Below are 18,402 nucleotides of genomic sequence, written 5' to 3'. Positions count from 1 at the left end.
TCAGTACATTCACGTATCCGGGCCGAGTTCCTCTGGGCGGCGTCCACGGACTCCCTTGACGCCTTCGAGGAGCGGTGGGCGCTGTCCGAGGTTCTCTGCTCAGTGACCCCGGCTGGTTCCCTCCGTCTGACCCTTTGATTGAGGGGAAGAGCGAGAGACCCCAGCCCCAGCCATTGCCGCTGTGGATACCATCATTACTGTCACCTAGGAGGGGTCCTATCACACGTGGTGTACATCCCCCCCACCCCCAAACCGCCCACCCCGCAGCCATGCCCATCTTGTTGGGCACTCTCAGGAGAGGAATAATTGGTGACACTGGGCGTGGCACTAGGTAACTCGAGGGGGTGGAAGACCATGAGTGTCGAGGAAGCCCCCCCCGCTCTAGGCCACCAGGTAACTCAGGAGGGTGGAAGACCACGAGTGTCGAGGAAGCCCCCCAGCTCTGGGCCCAGGCTAGCCTGAACATTTCTCCCTCCTGAAGGCTGCTGTGTTATACCTTGTGTTTGCCTTTGTTTTGTTGCATAGTTTTGCTTTTTGGTGATTCTTTGTAAGTGTTACACAAATAAAATTCTTTTCTGCTTCAAAAAAAGCACTCTCTTGTAGCCATCTGGCCTGACCCTGTCACACATTATAATGTATTGTTACGGCTTGTTCTAAAAGTGGTTCTCTGAGCTTTTTCATGACTGACTGTAAAATAAATAGACTAATAGAATTATAATGAAATAATTCCATGTCTAATTTACAAGTGTGAAAAGAAAGCAGGTAGACTCACAATGACAAGTTGTCAGGTTTCACAGATCAGGATATATGCCTAGTTTAAATATTGTAAAATAAAGAGGACCCAATTCAAACTGTGGGCGAAGGGCCTGCATGTTGTCAAGTTTGAGTTACAGCAAAACAGAAAAGTGTCACAAACTAATTAAATTCTATTCATCTCTGACTTTGGAACTTCGAGACAGGTTTGTAATGAAAACTTTTTTATTGCCTTCTATAACTTTGCCGAATGATCTGAGGCTTGAAAAATCCCAGATCTCTTGGAACAACTATGCCCCATTGAGAGCTCACAAAATCAAGTATTTTATCACACACAGAGAGCCAAGACTCCCCAGCAGATTATTTCAAAATGAGGCATAAAGAGGACAGCAATCTCTTAACTGAAAGGGTCCTCCAACATATAAGGTTTTGAAGCTAAGACCTTAATATGCAACTGGAACTGGATATGTCACTAGTGCAATGTTCCACATGGATTCATGGTCATCCATCCCATTCAAGGAGTGGAAGGCACATTCTGCTAGCTGGAGCTTCTGGAAGCTCATCCATGGCATCCCCAGGGAGTTCTCATTAAAGTAATATAAACCAGAGATGAAAAAGTATGACTACTACGGTGAAGTTCATGAGCCACAAGAAATAATCATAACCTTTCATCAGCCATGTCAGGTGAGGGGAAAAAAAAATTCAAACCACCACTGCAGCCCAGGGTTCTAGAAGATGGAAGTAAACAGTAAGACATTGGTACTGCTTACCTTTTGGGAAAAAAGGCAGAATTACATGCCCAGTGAAATATGCAGGCATAATCTTCCTCTGTCCCTCTGCATGGACCCCTTCTTCCACAGTTATCTCCATTTTGTCCAGGTTTCAGCCTCAGACACATTTCTTCCATTGAGATCCAAAACACAGTAACCTGCTGAGAAAGCAGAGAAACATAGTTTCTTCACATATTGGTGACAGCTCCTTATAGAATGATTGGATCATAGAAATGTAGGCTTAGAAGGGATCTTGAGAAGTCATCAAGTCCAGTGCCCTGTGCTGTGGCAGGACCAAGTAAACCCTAAACATTTACTCTTTCTCAGTGTTGCATGCACACTTGTAATGTTTTTCTTTCCACCCCATACCTCCATCCTTTACCACGTTTAGGTGCAATTTCACTCCCACTGAAGAGAATAGGAGTTAGGTTGCAGGGATTTGCTTTGGTCATCATTTAGCAACAGAGGTTCCCAAGGCCATCAAACCCCCTCTGTTACATCAATCTCACCCAGTTGAGTGATGAGCTAACAGAGAGACTGGTACACAACTGAAACACAGATCAAATCCATTGAATTCTGTTGAATAATGATGAAACCAAGTGACCATCTTTCATTCTATTGTCACAAGTCACTATTAGTGTTGTAAAATTGTCATTGATATTATAGTCCTCAATGTCAATCAATATTTTTTTTAAAAAATGAAGCTCCTGCCTATCCACTCTAAGGCGCTTGGTGCTTTAGTTAGTGCTTGAATTATTCAATTAAGTGCCCTTGTACACATGTACAGCGTTTATTCATAACATATTAATGATTTACTGAAATCCTGACACCTAATTAACAAACAGGAAAAGACATCCACAAGTAACATAGGGTAAGTGAGAACCAGCCATATATGTATTTTTATCATTAAAGTTGACATAAACTAGAAAAAAATCCAGTGATTCAAATTAAGGTGGACACCTAATCTTTAATCAGTGCCACAGTACCTTCTGTGTTTGCTCTGGTACATTTCTCTGTAGAAAGGTCAAGCTCCTTCCAAAGCAAAGAAACCAAAATAATCAAAATCACAGAAGCTTTCAAATACCCTGCACATCAATATGTTAAATTAATTTCAATTAATTAACTGAAATTTATATACTCTACATTACAAAGTGTTACACAGACCTGCTGCATAGGCGCTTTCGGAAACTGAATTAATTCTCTGTTTAAAAAGTGGTTCACAGGAATACGGCTGTAATAGTGGTCAGATTCATTTGCCATGTAAGGCCTTACCCTGCATGGCTTGTGCTCAAGGATTCTAAAGACCCCTCAGAATTGGGTCCTTATAGATAGCCCTCTCTTCAGTAAATTAAAGAGCACGGGCTTCTTAAAAATCTTCCTTACATTCAGTTATATGCTCTCTAAAGAGTATTCCATGCTTTTCAGCTGAGAAAATCTCTCAGCCAATTTTGTAATCATTGGTATCTTTGTCCATGCACTCATACTAAGGACTTCATCTGCTATCAAAGAAAGAAACTTCTTAAATTGAAAGCCAGGTTGCAAAGTTAGGTAGACTGAATGTACATGTTTCTAAAGAAACAACAAGCTTAATTTCATACTGATTTTTTCTCTTTTCTTTGGTCAGAGAACCTAGTTGGAAAAAGACACACCATTTTCTTTTATTCAGAATATTTCTAACTGTCCTCTGTATCTAAGCAACGGTGCACGGTGGAAGACTTGGATTTAAAAGAAGCTATAAGACCTAGATTCTTTAGAACTGTGAAGACTGAAAGGGTCACACAAAAGTAAATCCAGTTTGTGTCTTTCTGTTGCATGACAGAAAGCACTATGTGGAGAGGCCTTGATCTTAGAGCTAAACATATCCTCCCATTTAGGAGCAGGAGAATACTGTGTATGTGGTGTCATTGCACCTTGCCAAAGTGTAACTGTAAGTGGCTGGAGGGAAGGATGATGAAAAGGAGCACAAAGAAAATGTTGACCCACAAGAATTAATCGAGAGACATCTTTGAAGTTTCTAGGCAACTGTCCCAATAGTCCACAATTTTCTCCTGTCTGCAATTATGACATGTTGGGGTACAATCCAGATCAGTGAGGGGCTGTATCATGCTTGCCCTGCAACCTGGGGTGCCTCACAATGCTTTGCTACTGTATCTCCCACCTGGGCTGCTCACACACAAACAGCATGAAGGTCATACCCTGAGTGTATGTGTATAGCCACAGCCCTGCTCCAGCAGCTCTGGCCCCAGCAGCCTTGGCACTTCTTGCAGGGTGACCTCAACACACTCCCAGTCCCAGATTTTCCTCATTTTGCCCTGTCCAGCCCTCTCCTAGAAAGTCCAGATATTGGACTCACTAAGCGGATCGGTGTACAACAGCCTGTTACCTTAAATAAAGTTACCCAAACAATTTACAATGCTGCAATAGTTTTAATTAAAGACTAAAACAAGTGTATTTAACTATAAAAGAGATAGACTGCAAGTGAGTACAAGCATAAGACAAAGTCAGAAATAGTTACAAGAGAAATAAAGATAAAACAGTTTCTGGGCTTAACCAACTAGACTTGGTTCAAGGGGAAGTCCTTTACCACGTGTTTCCAGTAACATTGCTGACAAAACTCTGAGGCCAAGGTCAGCTCCCGAAGTCCAACAGCTGTTTTTGTCTTTTTAGGTGAAAAGAGAGAGCTGGATAGGGAGAGAGATCTCGGGGTGTTTTTGCCTCTCACTTTTACAGTCCAGTCCCTCTTGGAGATGAATTTTCCTGAAAGTTACCGCTCAAACCCAAGTTTATTCAAATAGTAAAAGAAGATGACATGGTGTCTGGTGGTGAAAGAAATTACATGCTGTTTCTTCTCACCTCTGTTTGCTAAAAAATGAAGATTTTCCTTGTCACCCATCTTCCCTTTCTCCCTGTCTGAGGACCCTGTTTACAACTTACATGTAAACTGAGGTAAACATACACTCCTTTAAGACCTGCTTGACCCCTCATGCCTAACTGGGCTACATGGGTTTGAACATGTGCTACCATCCTCATTTAAAGGGAATTTATAACTTTACATATAATGCTGCTACACACTTCATCATACTATTATTGACTAGTGAGTTATCAGTTTTCAAATGGTACCTCACAAAACATATTTTGTACTAAGGTTATTACAATAGTTTGTATGGCGTGAATATGGGGCTGCATTCGGTCACAATAATACAATGCTTGTCCTTAGTAACTGCTATAATAATATTACCAAATAATATTACCAAACTCTTACATTGCACTTTTCATCAGCAACTCTGAAAAGCACTTTACAGAGGCGAGGCTCCCCATTTGACAGAGGGGATACAGGCTGAAGTGACTTGTGCAAGGTCACCCAGAAGGCCCAGACAGAACTGTTTCCTGAACCCCAGACCAGTGCTCTATGCTCAGCCTCCCAATATGTACAGGGTTCTCTCTACAGTAGAAGGACTGGAGAAACTATACAGCTCTAGAGCTGGGTTCTCTGTTTTACTTTCCTGGTGACAACTGTTCTGCTCTGACCCCAAAACCTTTATGGAGCTATTAAAATAAAATCATGAGTGGGAACATTTCTGGATAAGAGAGAGGTATGCTAAAACTCAGTGGGAAGAAAATAAGTAAGTAATTATATACTTCAAAGCTCTTGTGACACAGTGATTTCACTGTGTAAAGAGAATGGGGGAAAATATTCATCAGATGTGCAAAGCAGTGCACCTGCTAATTTAACAGTGACAGTAATTTAAAGGTAGATAAACTCTCCAGATATGCCATTTTTAGATTTGTGTTTTGCACATTTTAGTCCCCAGTTTTAGCAGTGATGTCTGTCTACACTGAAAAGTATCCTCATATCTGCTTTCTTCCAATGGCATTTATCTTCCAGCAGCTTAAGCCAGACTCCAGTGGTGCAAAATGATTGGAAATTTTTTCTCCTCCTGTGAAGGACAAGTCAACCATTTATCTTAAAAGCAGAGAATATCAACCCCTCCCCTTCTGTGATCTGCAACAGATAGGCAGAAATTTAACACATTCTGATTGAGAGTTTTAGCATCAGCTTAAATTAATTTTTGGAATTAGTGTATATGGGCGTCTATGCATGAATGGACCAGTGCTAGGACATGGATATATGGGGATGATTCCAAAATACAGGCAATACTATTCTTCACAGATAGTCTATACAAGGAAGATACAGTGACAAGTGACAGAACAACGTGGTTGTTGTGCCAACCTGGAAGTAATTACAAGATCTGGCCAAGTACCAAGTGCCAAGTACCACAAACATCCTCAATTTCATTGATTCCAATGGATTGCAGCAGCTCAGCAAATGGATTTATAGCAGAGGAACAATCAAAATGCCACTCTCAGGCAGCATATGGGGTCAAGTGACTTGCACTCAATACCCCTAAAAGGTTATGGGACCTATACATGTTTGAAGTAGGGCAACTATAGAGTGAAACAAGGCTTTGGGAAGAACAAAGAGCTATGGAAAGAGTCAGAAATAGTGCCAGAATGGATAGTGGGACAGAGGTTTATTTGACTACTTCTCTCCATTGGTTTTATTTAAACACGACACTTACGGAGTTTTATTTTGTCATATCATTTGCCTGGCTAAAATATCCCCAGGGTTACAAATTAAAGCCAAAGTCCTACAATGAGCTTTGTGGAGGAAAATTCACATTGTGTCACCCAGTTTTACATGTAAGGTTTCTCAAAACTTGAAAATACTATCCTTTGTATGTTATTTCATTACAATGGGACTGGCAGCTACTGCTACAGTTACAGTTGCTAAATAGTTTCCATAATAAAGCCTTGTTTTCAAACTCTCCTGCTGCAATATATAGCAAAGGAAGATAGGTCTCATGGGGCTGTGTGTGAATACAAGGTGATTATTACTTAAGTTAGAAGTAATTATTAATTATTGTCTTATATTTATGTGTCACATTTTATTTGCAAGGATCCCAATGCACTTTACCAGCTACGTTTACAAATATCACTTCCCTCACCATGGAAAAGCAACTCTCTCTGGGGTGGATTGCAGCAGCTGTTTATCAGAGAACAACAGTTTAGCACCACAAGTGAACATTATATTGTATACAGTTGAATCTATGGGGGGAATTTAGGTAGGCAAGACGCAGTGACAAAGTGATATAATGGGAGTTGTGCAACTCTATGCATACGCTTAATTCTTCAATCTATATTACAAAAGGGCACATATAACCTTAATTCTACCCAAATAATATGCAAGGTACACAAACAGACAGATGTTCACACATTATGAACTTCTCTCATGCCTGTAAATGAGGCACTAACTTTCACAATACAGATGAACATTATTCTACTATTCTGTACATTTTACTAAAACCAACATGAATATGAAAACATTTGTACTTTGCAATATAGGCTTTGGGTAAAATTTTGCCCTCACTTATGCTCATCCAACTCTATTGACTGGTAGTTGCCATAAGGGCATCCAAATCTTAGGACTATTCTGTCCTTACAGTGCCTACCATAAAATACAGGGACCTTCCCCTGCTTACTCATCTCTCCTTTGATACACTTATTGGATTTCTCTAATGATCCCATGTTTTATTCTACCTTTGTACCATGCACACTGAGCTGAAGTGATTTGCCCCTCCTTTTATCCCCATTTGACAGATGGGGATAATTATGCTCATCTCTTTTGTAAAGCTCTTTGAGATCAGCTACCACAAAGCACTATATAAGAGAGCTTTATTATTATATGCTCACTTCACTTTCTTAAAAGCCTGTAAGGAGGCAGTGTGGTTCCCCGGTGCCCTGGAGAGGGACGAGCTCCACCAGACACCAGAGTGGGCGGAGCCAGAGCATTCCAAGCCCACCCCCCCAGAGAGTCAGAGGCCAGACAGGAAATATAAGAGCCCAGCCTCAGAGCTCACCCAGGAGACAGCTGCTGGAGAGGCCAGACGTCTCTGGCCCAGCTCCAGCTGGGGAGACTCCAGCAATCAGCAGCGGACCTGGAGACTGGCCTGACAGGCCAGTACTCAACATGGATCAGCGTGTGGGAGAGTTGCCGAGCCTACCCCTCGCCAGCTACCCCGAGGATCCAATGGTGATTGACCCCCTTGAGGACTCCACCTTGACTCAGGTACCTCCAGAGTGGGAGTAGGGAAGTAGCCCGGGGGCAGCCGACCCGAGTCTGGACGCACCACAGGCAGAACGCATGTCAATGTGTTGTGGCCAGGATCCCCACTGACACAACAGCGGTCCTTTGGCCACTGCTAGGACCCCGGACTGGGACGCAGTGTAGTGGGAGGGCCTGCATCCCCCCCCACCACCCAACTCACAGGTGGCAGTCTCCCCCTCTCCCAGGCCCTCGGAGCCTGAAGCCTGGGTGTGCTATTTACCTGTGTTTGCTCAGCCTCTGCCTGAGGGCCTGAGCCCTGAACTCATCGCTGCCCCACCCTGACCCAGGACCTGGGCTTGTTAACTGCTAACTGCTATCTGTGTTTGCTCAGCCCCTGACCAAGGGCCTGAGGTGTGATTCTTTGCTGCTCCACACTGACCTAGGGCCTAGGCTGGTTATCTGCTAATTGTTACCTGTGTGTGTGTGAGCCCCCTACCGGAAGGCTTGAGTCAGGACTCCTGCGACCCAACCAATTCCCCAAGGGGCCATGCAAGGATTAAAGGAGGCTGTGTGGTTCCCCACCACTCCGGAGAGGGATGAAGCCCGACGAACCCTCTCTACAAAGCCATTGATGGCAACGAATTATTGCTAGGCAACTCCTAACAATATGCATGCTGCAACCTGTCACTGCTTTTCATGCTTCAGACAATTACTTCCATGCCTGAAACATCATAAACAAATTCTGCTAAGTTTCAAATATCCATTTGCATGGCTAACAGTAGCATACCAGTAGTGATACCTCACATACACAATCATGTTCCATAACAGCATGATGTGACAGACACGAAATGAAATGGTGACTTACCTTACAGTAAGTGTGGTTCTTTCGAGGTGTGTTGTCCACATGGATTCCACTCTTGGTGCACACATGCCTTGTATGCCTAAAATCAGAATCTTTTGGCCGGAATATTTGTTGGGGTCATGCTTGAGCTCTCAGTGTTCTTGTGCCATGTACCAAGGGCTTAAAGTTTGGAACAGGCGCAACTGCCCTTCATGGGTTGTGGAATCCATGTGGACAACACATCTCAAAGAACCAGATACTGTAAGGCAAATAATTGTTTCTTATTGTTTGAATGACTGTCCACATATTCCACTCTTGGTGACTCACAAGCAGTGACCTGGTAACATGGAGGTGGATGTTTGAGTCTACCTAAACAAACATTGCAATGTACATCTGCCAAAAGAAGCATCAGATCATGTTTGTTTCAACTAGAGAATAGTGCTTCATAGAGGTCTAGACTGAACCACAAGTTGCTGCTCTGCATATTTCTGAGATGGGTATGCTTCTCAAGGAAGCAGAAGATGATGGTTGAGGATCTAAATTGGCTAGCTCATAATACTGTAATGCAACTGGACACCCATTTGAAAGCCTTTGGGTTGAAATAGCTTGCCCCTTTAACCTTTCTGCAAATGATATCGACTGTTTAAAGTCTTCTCAAGACTCTCTCACCCCATGTAAATAGAACAGGAGTGTGCTAAGGACATGTAGGGCATGCAGTCTAGCTTCTCCCTGACTTGTATGTGCTTTGAGAAGGAAACTGCTTAGTGTAGCACTTGATTCAAATGAAAATCAGAGACTACTTTATGGATGGGGTCTAAGCATGACCTTATTCTTGTGGAAAATTGTATACTGAAGGTTTTTCATAAGAGCCTAAATTTTTTCCAAAATAAAGCAAAGACTATAAAATTATTTTAAACTACCAGTTGGCAGGAAAACCTACTCTAACTATATTATCACTAATCCTAATACTATTTATATACACACTATGTACAAATTCTTTTAGGAATTTTAGACAAGTGTTAAGGAGGAACTGAGAGGTGGTTGGGCCTGCTCCATCCTTAATGCCATTAGTATGGGGCACAAGGACATTCAGGGCAAATGGGTGACCACTTCTGGCCAAAAGATTCCAATCTGAGTGCCTGGGACACATGCACATGAAGAATGGAATAGCTATGGACAATCACCTGATGGACAAACATTTTTTTCACAAGCTGAGACGTGTCTTATTCCCTGTCATGGTTACTTCTAAACATTTTAAGTGGGCCTCCATCTTTGGCTGCAAAGTTTAAGAGTATCCATGTAGACCTGCATACACAAAATTGGTGAGTGGATGCGTAAATGCAGACTTGCTGAAGTCACAAATGGGTGGTGGGGGAGGGAGGTTTGCAGGTACAAATGAGTGCATTTGCAAGAGGCCTGCTCAAAAGTTGCCCCTAAAAGTCAGAGCCATGCAAACAACAGAATTCAGTTTGTGATGGAGCAGTTCAGTTCATGAGTGATTGTGAACTGAACTCTTCCCCTTCACTCGATTATTTGAATATCAAGAACTCAGATCCTGAAGGAAACATGCCACTTGCTCTCATGATGCCCCATGTCATAGTCATTTTTGGAGGGGAAAGAGTTACCACCACCCTATTCAATGCCTCCTGACTCTTAAGAAGGTGTCAGCTGGCTGCTTCAGTATCTGTGGTTGAGGAAGCAATTAGATGGGACTACTACCTTCCTCAATCGAAATAAAAAGCCTACTGGAGGATAGCCAGAAAACTGCCCAATTCCATATGGGGTAGGGAATCCATTCCTTTCCCCCCATAGTCAGCTCAATAACAAGTCTCAGCAGAAGGGAGCATCTCATAAGGACTAGCACTGTTTGCATATAGTTACACTGCCAGAGCACCTTGAGGAGGAGGATACTCTTATCCAAGTCCATCTCACATACTAACCTTTTCAGCATGGTTGAATCAAAAAATGCAGCTATAAGGTTTGCAGTTTCAGATGCTTCTGATGTTACTAGAATGTTCAACATAAAGACATTCCAGTATTTTAAATGGTCGAGAGTTGGGCAAAAAGCAAGCAAACAAAAAAACCTAGATCAAGAGCCATTTGATAGTTATCGGAATTCTAGAACTGAAATAACTTGAAAGACTTCAACAGTGACAGAATTTACTGCTTCATTGATGAATGTAGCCGAAGGCCACATCCATTAAGTTATTTAAAAACAAACAATACGACCACTTGTTAGGTTGTTTTTTTCCTTTAGAGAACCCTCTACACAGAAGTCATGTGGCAAAGTCCAAACAAGGTAAAGTTCTCCCTGTCTCTGGCAGTAGCTACAATTTCCTCCCTTGTTGGAGAAAGGCTGTTCATAACCTGATCATGTGTGAAAGCCTATAAATTGCAGCTACCCTTGAAGAGCACATTGTTATGGCTGGCTGAGATAGAGGCAGGAGCTTTTCCTCATCTACTCTTTGAGAATTAGCATCCTGGGCTCTCCTGAGATCATAAACTTGCTCTCCCTGGGGCTACTTCTCTCCTAGTGGCTGCCTCTTCAGTTTTCAGAAAAGCCCCAGGAATGGAGTGGCATGACCCTGGAGACTTCAATCTTCTGTCTTAAAGCGCCAGTTTGCATTGTTATGCAGATCATTTCACAGATGAAATAGTGAAGAGTGTGCAAATGAAACTTATGGAGTCTGGGAAATGAGAGTTGCTACATGGAAAAAAATGCAGAGGAAAGGAAGGAGAAGACATGCAAAGAAACGGAAGATGAAGAGTGGGAAAAAAGGGAATTTGACATAAAAAAGAAACAGTGGACAGAAACAGCAATGACTGTAGAAGACAGCATATTTTCCCAGTCAATGATGCTCAATGTTACAATAAGGCCTTGTCCACCTAAGAAAGTTACACCTGTTTTATTCAAGCTGTTATATTAAACCCATTTAGTTAAACCAGTGCAAAAAGCAGAGACTTATTTCAGTTTATTTTATACGGATTGGGAATCTATTTGAGCAAAACCCAAATAAGCTGCTCAAATTCAAATAAGACTGTTCCTACAGGGATTTGCACAGGTTTAACTAATGTCAGTCAAAAGAAATAAACTTTAGCTAAACCAGTGCAACTTTATTGCATAGACGAATCGTTAGCCACCGAACAAACAACAAATAGTGATAGTAACTAGATAGCTATTACAAGAGAGTCATACTTCGCCTTTGATCTTTGTGCTAACTTCCCACTGATGTCTGTGGGGCAAATGCACTGTGGATCAAGGGGAATATGGAGTCTAAGTGTATACCTGGCCCACAGACCATAATTAAAAATGGAATTCAGCCCTCTTCACAAAATGAGCTTGACTCCCTTGTCCCATAACACACATTAAGCAACAATAGAAGTGGCAGGGGCTGGGACTGAGAAGGCACTCTCAAAATGTCTGCATTAAATTTCCTAGTTGACCCACTTTGCAAATTCTGCTCTTTCCAGATGCAATATAAAAGCTTTCTGTAATTTGCAGGGACCCTGAGGGTTAACAGTACCTTTCTTTTTAGTTAAGGAGGTCAGAGACAAGGGATCTAATGCATGGGAACTGTGTTTTAGACATTCCTACCTCTGATATTATGTTCTAGTTCATTAATATATAAAAATTAATCTGGTAAAGAAAGAAAGCTTTTGGGTTTGCCTCTAGCCTACAGTGACAAAGTGTTCACTCCTATTTGATCATCACTTACCACTTCAGCTAATTTGTGACAGTCGATTATCACTATTTTGTTATGTTATGAGGTTACCGTTTATATCTATTGGACAAAGACAACTTATATTTGTTCAGCTAATAATTTTGGTTGAAAAAAAGATTTAAGATTCTAATTCTACAGCTTACTATTTTTCTCCCCGTGTACAGAAAGGAGTGTTGTGCTGTATACATCATGTAGAGCCTGTGAATTTCTCTTGGCTTAGATGCTGTAAAATTCTCGTGTCTGTTGGATGTTTTGATCCTTTATCACATCTCCACAATTTATTCAAGACTAAACTCCTATTCTCAGAGGGAGTCATGAATTCAGATCTAAAGGCAGAAAGTCTCTAAATGTTTATTCCACTAGTTCAGATTTAGGGCTTCTTTGTTTAGAACAGTCCATTGTGGTTTTACTTCACAGGTTGGGACTATTGTGGGTTTTGTTCAGTGAAGTATAGTGCACTGGTTTCTGTTCTTTGGTTGAACAGACAGATGGGAAAGCTGTAGTGAAATGCTAAACTGCTGACTAGCAGACTGCTGTCCGCTTTTGCCTCCTACCTCAGCAAAATATCCTGTGGATCTAAGATGTGATGATATGGACCTAGAGAAATACAAAATGTGATTTTAAAATGTACAATGTAAATTAATCAAAACACAAAAACAATCCAATGGGAACCGTATACCAAGAGAGCTACCTATTTCTGCAGGGTGGGTGAAGGTGAAAATTAGAATATTCATTTAAGAGGGCCAATACGTAGGTTTTTAGACTTTGGAAAAAAAATGCTTGTATGGTAGTTCATCTGGTTATGGAAGGGTCCTTTGGGAGAGCTGTGGTGAGCAGCTAGACAATTTGCTTTCTCCCTTAATCTCTTTAATTAGAGTCAATTCTTGGGGCAGAGCAGCTTGATAGGAATCAGACACTGGTGTTGGGCTGAGATTGCAGTTTATGACTGCCTCTGTTCCAGGACTGGTGTACGTGTGTAAATAAAACAAGTTACATTGGAAATATACCCAGACTCTACATCACTCATTTTAACTCCACAGAGAAGACAACTTGCCAGGTCCTTGAATTCTGCTACAGCTCAGCAGAGGAGCAATGCTTGTGTTAGAAAAAGGACACTGGTATTGGAAGAAAGAGCAATGATACTCATCATAAGAGTGGGAATAAGTAAAATGAAAAGAACTATGGAGGAGAAGAAGATAAAAATGTTAGAGAGAGGAACAATTTATCTGTTTGCCCAATGAAGGCACATACAATATATCAAACACAAAATGGGATTATAAGGTGGGGTGGTGAGGAAATATATATATATAAACCAACTTTAGAAAGCATTTCAGAAGATGTAGAGAAATGCATGATCCATTGAAAACTGATGTTCAGTATATTGTTTAGTGCAGGACAGCACTGTTGTCATTAACATTGATGTCTTATTACATTTAAGGAGAGGTATTAAAAAGGTCTCTTTTTTTGTAAGCATCAAGTGTTTTAATTAAGTGTTGCATTTCCCTTTCACAGTATGTTATTTATTTACTACCCACATCTTGACTAGTCTTTTAGTTTTATGAAATTGTGCTATTAGTAAAATCCAGCATAGGGTAATTTGAATGTATACAGATTTTCAAAAAGTGGGTTTTTTTTCTACTTTTATTCAAAGGCAATAGAAGTTTTCCTCCGGAAAGTAAGGACTGAATAAATACCCCTGGGCTAGGTACACAGTGACAAATACATTTGACTAAATTGGTTTGAAAAGGATTATGTCTTGCTGACTACATAAGGAACTCTGATGAATTTCTTCCATGATGCAGGAAGGATAATTATATTTGTGTCATGGAAAAAAACACATGCACATTAGAAACTAGTTTCCCTATGTGGGATTTAAGTCAATTCCCATTAGCATTGATAATAGTTACCCTCATAAATCTCTATGCATTGATTGCAGAGAGAACTAACAATGTATAAAATACATTGATTTCCACTATATAACAACCTCCATTCAAATGGATAGATAGTGTAAATTAAAAGACTCCATACAGAGATTTCAAGTATATTAAAAATTGGTTCTATGAATTACCCAATCTATTTTTGACAGGGTTACAAGCTTGACAACTTCAATTGAGTCTTCCAAGTTTTGAAATTTCTTTTTTTTTTTTTAAATTAAAATATCAGGGAGATTGCTATACTATGCCTACTTCCTCGTAGTGGACTATCAAATCTTATCTGCCTCCTTACTATGCATAGTTTTCTTTAGATGCAGGACAAACTTCAACTTGGGCTGTCAGAGTAACAGCAGGAGAACACTGCTATGATGGAAACATTTTAAAAATGATAAATACCCCACCTATTACGAGGCTGAAAATAAATAGTCACCCACAGAGAACAAGATTATTTGAAATGTAGCCCTCCATGATCAGTGCAGATCATCCCCTATGGTGCAGAAATCTTCCAAAATGGATTGTAACCACTTATTTCTTTTCAGAATGTACTATTGCCATCATATTAAAAGACATTTACAAAGGGTAAATAACGGTCCAGAATAACAAATGGGAACCAGTAAGCCATACTGATAGAATAGTAAAAAACCGAAGAGACTAATTGCTATGTAGTAGCAATACAGTGTATTAAAAAATAAGCCAATAGGGGTCATCTTGTATCTTAAAAGGTATAAGACAGGGGAACATTAAGATACTGCAAAATGAATCAGAAATAAATGTACAGGGCTAACTACCTCAGTCTTTCATATTAACACCCTGTAACTCCTTGAAGTCTTACCTCCTCCATACGTCAGTGTGACCAGGGTCCCGGGGTGCGAGGGGGGTGGGGGGCACACTGAGGATACTCAGTTAGGGCAAACTGCAAAAGAATAGGGCAGGCAATCCCCAACGCTGGTGGATATTCCAATATTTAGATTACCAAGCCAGCACAAAACAGCTTCTACAATACCTGGTTACACTGAAGCCAGAAACAGTTCCCTTACAGCAACGCAGCCTTGGTCTGCCTCCCAGACAGCCAAGTCAAATATGAAAGTTCTACCAATCCCAAAGAATCGGACACTTTTACCTCCCAAGTTAATGAATATTCCAGATCTTACCCAACTACACACTTATAGCCAATTCTTATTAACTAAACTAAAATTTATTTTAAAAAGAAAAAAGAGAGAGCATTGGTTAAAAGATCAGTATACATACAGACATGAGTACAATTTTGAGATCATTTACATAGCAGAGATGGTGAGCTTTGTAGTTGCAAAGAGTTCTTTCAGAATTAGTCCATAGGTTATAGTCCAATGTTCATATCCAGGGTGATCCAGGTGGGACTGGAAATCTCAGTCTTATGACGCAAGCTTCCCCTGCATAAAGCATCAAGCAGATCTGAGATAAAAAAGGATCAGGACCCAAGGGTTTTTTATACAGTTCTAGGCCTTCTCTTGACAGTTCGGAGTCCTTAGCCCAAGAATAGGAAATCATCCTGACTTTGAAGTAGACCTAAGTAAACAATAACTGGTTGGAAAATTGTTCCCAGAGAGTAGTTATCAGTGGTTCACAATCATGCTGGAAGGGCATAATGCGTGGGGTCCCACAGGGTTCAGTTCTGGATCGGTTCTATTCAATATCTTCATCAGTGATTTAGATAATGGCATACAGAGTACACTTATAAAGTTTCTGGACAATACCAAGCTGGGAGGGGTTGCAAGTGCTTTGGAGATTAGGAGTAAAATTCAAAATGATCTGGACAAACTGGAGAAATAGTCTGAAGTAAATAGGATGAAATTCAATAAGGACAAATGCAAAGTACTCCACTTTGGAAGGAACAATCAGCTGCTCACACACAAAATGGGAAATGACTGCCTAGGAAGGAGTACTGAGGAAAGGGATCTGGGGGTCATAGTGGATCACAAGCTAAATATGAGTCAACAGTGTAACACTGTTGCAAAAAAAGCAAACATCATTCCGGGGTATATTAGCAGGAGTATTGTAAGCAAGACACGAGAAGCAATTCTTCCACTCTATTCTGTGCTGATTAGGCCTCAACTGAAGTAGTGTGTCCAGTTCTGGACGCCACATTTCAGGATAGAGGTGGACAAATTGGAGAAAGTCCAGAGAAGAGCAACAAAATGATTAAAGGTCTAACAAAAACATGACCTATGAGGGAAGACTGAAAAAATGGGGTTTGTTTAGTCTGGAAAAGAGAAGACAAAGAGGGCACATGATAACAGTTTTCAAGTATGTAAAAGGTTGTTGTTACAAGGAGGAGGGAGAAAAATTGTTCTTCTTAAACTCTGAGGACAGGACAAGAAGCAATGCTTAAATTGCAGCAAGGGCAATTTAGGTTGGACGTTAGGAAAAACTTCCTAACTGTCAGAGTGATTAAGCACACCACAAGGGCGGTTGTGGAATCTCCATCATTGGGGATTTTTAAGAGCATATTGGACAAACATCTGTTAGGGATGGTCTAGATCAGTGGTGGGCAAAGCACGGCCCACGAGCTGTTTTAAGCTGGCTCGCGAGCCGCACCACCTGGCTCGGCCCCGCTCCGGCCGGGGCGCTGGGCTCAGGGGCCACACCACACGGCTCGGCCCTGCTCTGGCCAAGGCACAGGGTCAGGGCCACATCGCGTGGCTCAGTCCCATTACAGCGCTCCAGCTGGGGCGCAGGGTCAGGGGCCACACCACGCGGCTCCCGGAAGCTGTGGCATGGCCCCGCTCCAGCTCCTATGTGCTCCACTGGGAGCTGCTGGGAGGTGCCTGTGGATGGGGCAGCATGCAGAGTAGCCAGGCTGTGCCTCCACATAGGAGTCGGAGAAGGGACATGCCACTGCTTCTGGGAGCCACTTGAGGTAAGTGTCACTCAGAGCCTGCACCCCTTGAGCCTCTCCCCATGCCCCAACCCCCTGCCTCAGCCCTGATCCTCTTCCTCGATCACAGCCTGGAGCACCCTCCTGAACCCCAAACTCCTCATGCCCAGCCCCACCCCCAAGCCCACACCCCCAGCCATAACCTGCACCCCTTCCTGCACCCCTGCACAAGCCTTTATTCCCCTCTGACCCTCTGAACCCCTCAGTCCCAGCCCAGAGCACCCTCCTACACCCCAAACTCCTCATCCTCATCCCCAGCCCCACCCCAGAGCCCGCACCCCCTCGGGCACCTCAAACCCAATTTTGTGAGCATTCATGGCCTGCCATACAATTTCTATTCCCCAATGAGGCCTTCGAGCCAAAACGTTTGCCCACCCCAGTCTAGATAATACTTAGTCCTGCCTTGAGTGCAGGGAAATGGACTAGATGACCTTTCAAGGATCCTTCCAGTTCTATGATTCTATTTCCTAAGCATCACCGGTAATTAGCTACATGGATTAACATAAGGCAATTGCCTGTTTTCCACCATTTGCAGGTGATATTCTATAAACTTGTCATAACCATAGGGGTAACCTAAATTCCTCCTTACCTGTGAGGGGTTAAGAAGCTCAAGTAACCTGGTTGGCACCTGACCAAAGGAACCAATGGAGACAAAAGATACTTTCAAATCTGGTGGGGGGTGGGAGGAGGTTTTGTTTTGGATTCTTTGTTTCTGTGGCCATTCGCTCTTGGGACTAGGAGGGACTGGACATCAATTCATGTTCTCCAAATCTTTCTCAGCAAGTCTCTCTTATTTCAAACTTGTAAGTAACAGCCAGGCAAGGCGTATTAGTTTATCTTTGTTGTCTCAACTTGTGAATTTTCCCTTTGCTAGAGGGAGGTTTTCCCTGTTTTGTTGTAACTTTGAAATTAAGGCTAGAGAGGGTTCCTCTGTGCTCTCTTAATTTTCTGCTACTCTGTAAGGTTAACTACCAGCCTAAGTTTACAGAGGTGATTCTTTTACCTTTTCTCTTTAAATAAAATCCTTCCTTTTAAGAACCTGACTGATTTTTCCAATGTTCTAAGACCCAGAAGTTTGGGTCTGTAGTCTCTTTGTAACCAACTGGTGAGGATATCTGTTAGGATATAGATATTCAGGCCTGTCTGTAAAGGCCTATACTCTAAGAATTTAGGTGTATTCTTATCACTTAGCTAGTTATAGAGGTATAAAAGAAAGAATCAAAATCACCGTCTGCCGGTGTAAGGGCCTTCTCTTACTGTGACAGTCTGAGGCCCTGTGCTTAAGCTAAGATCTTTGGCTAAGCAGCAGAGGCAGCCATAAGCTGGGAAGTGAATGGTCACAGCCTCACATTCCAACCTAGT

The 18,402-nt window shown here is 41.9% G+C and overlaps 1 long non-coding RNA gene across 1 annotated transcript in view; it reads right to left on the bottom strand.

Moving 5' to 3' along the window:
- Positions 1 to 1,581: 1,581 nt before the first annotated feature.
- LOC141993559 (uncharacterized) overlaps positions 1,582 to 18,402 on the bottom strand; it is a 293,332-nt gene continuing 276,511 nt past the window's right edge. Inside the window, exon 4 of the long non-coding RNA XR_012640886.1 lies at positions 1,582 to 1,684. This is a non-coding gene — a long non-coding RNA (uncharacterized LOC141993559). The remainder of the gene's footprint in view (positions 1,685 to 18,402) is intronic.

This window comes from Natator depressus, chromosome 9, assembly GCF_965152275.1.
Source record: "Natator depressus isolate rNatDep1 chromosome 9, rNatDep2.hap1, whole genome shotgun sequence".
NCBI lineage: Eukaryota > Metazoa > Chordata > Testudines > Cheloniidae > Natator > Natator depressus.
The sequence above is the reverse complement of the archived record's forward strand: the minus strand, read 5'-3'. Positions and strand labels throughout refer to the sequence as shown.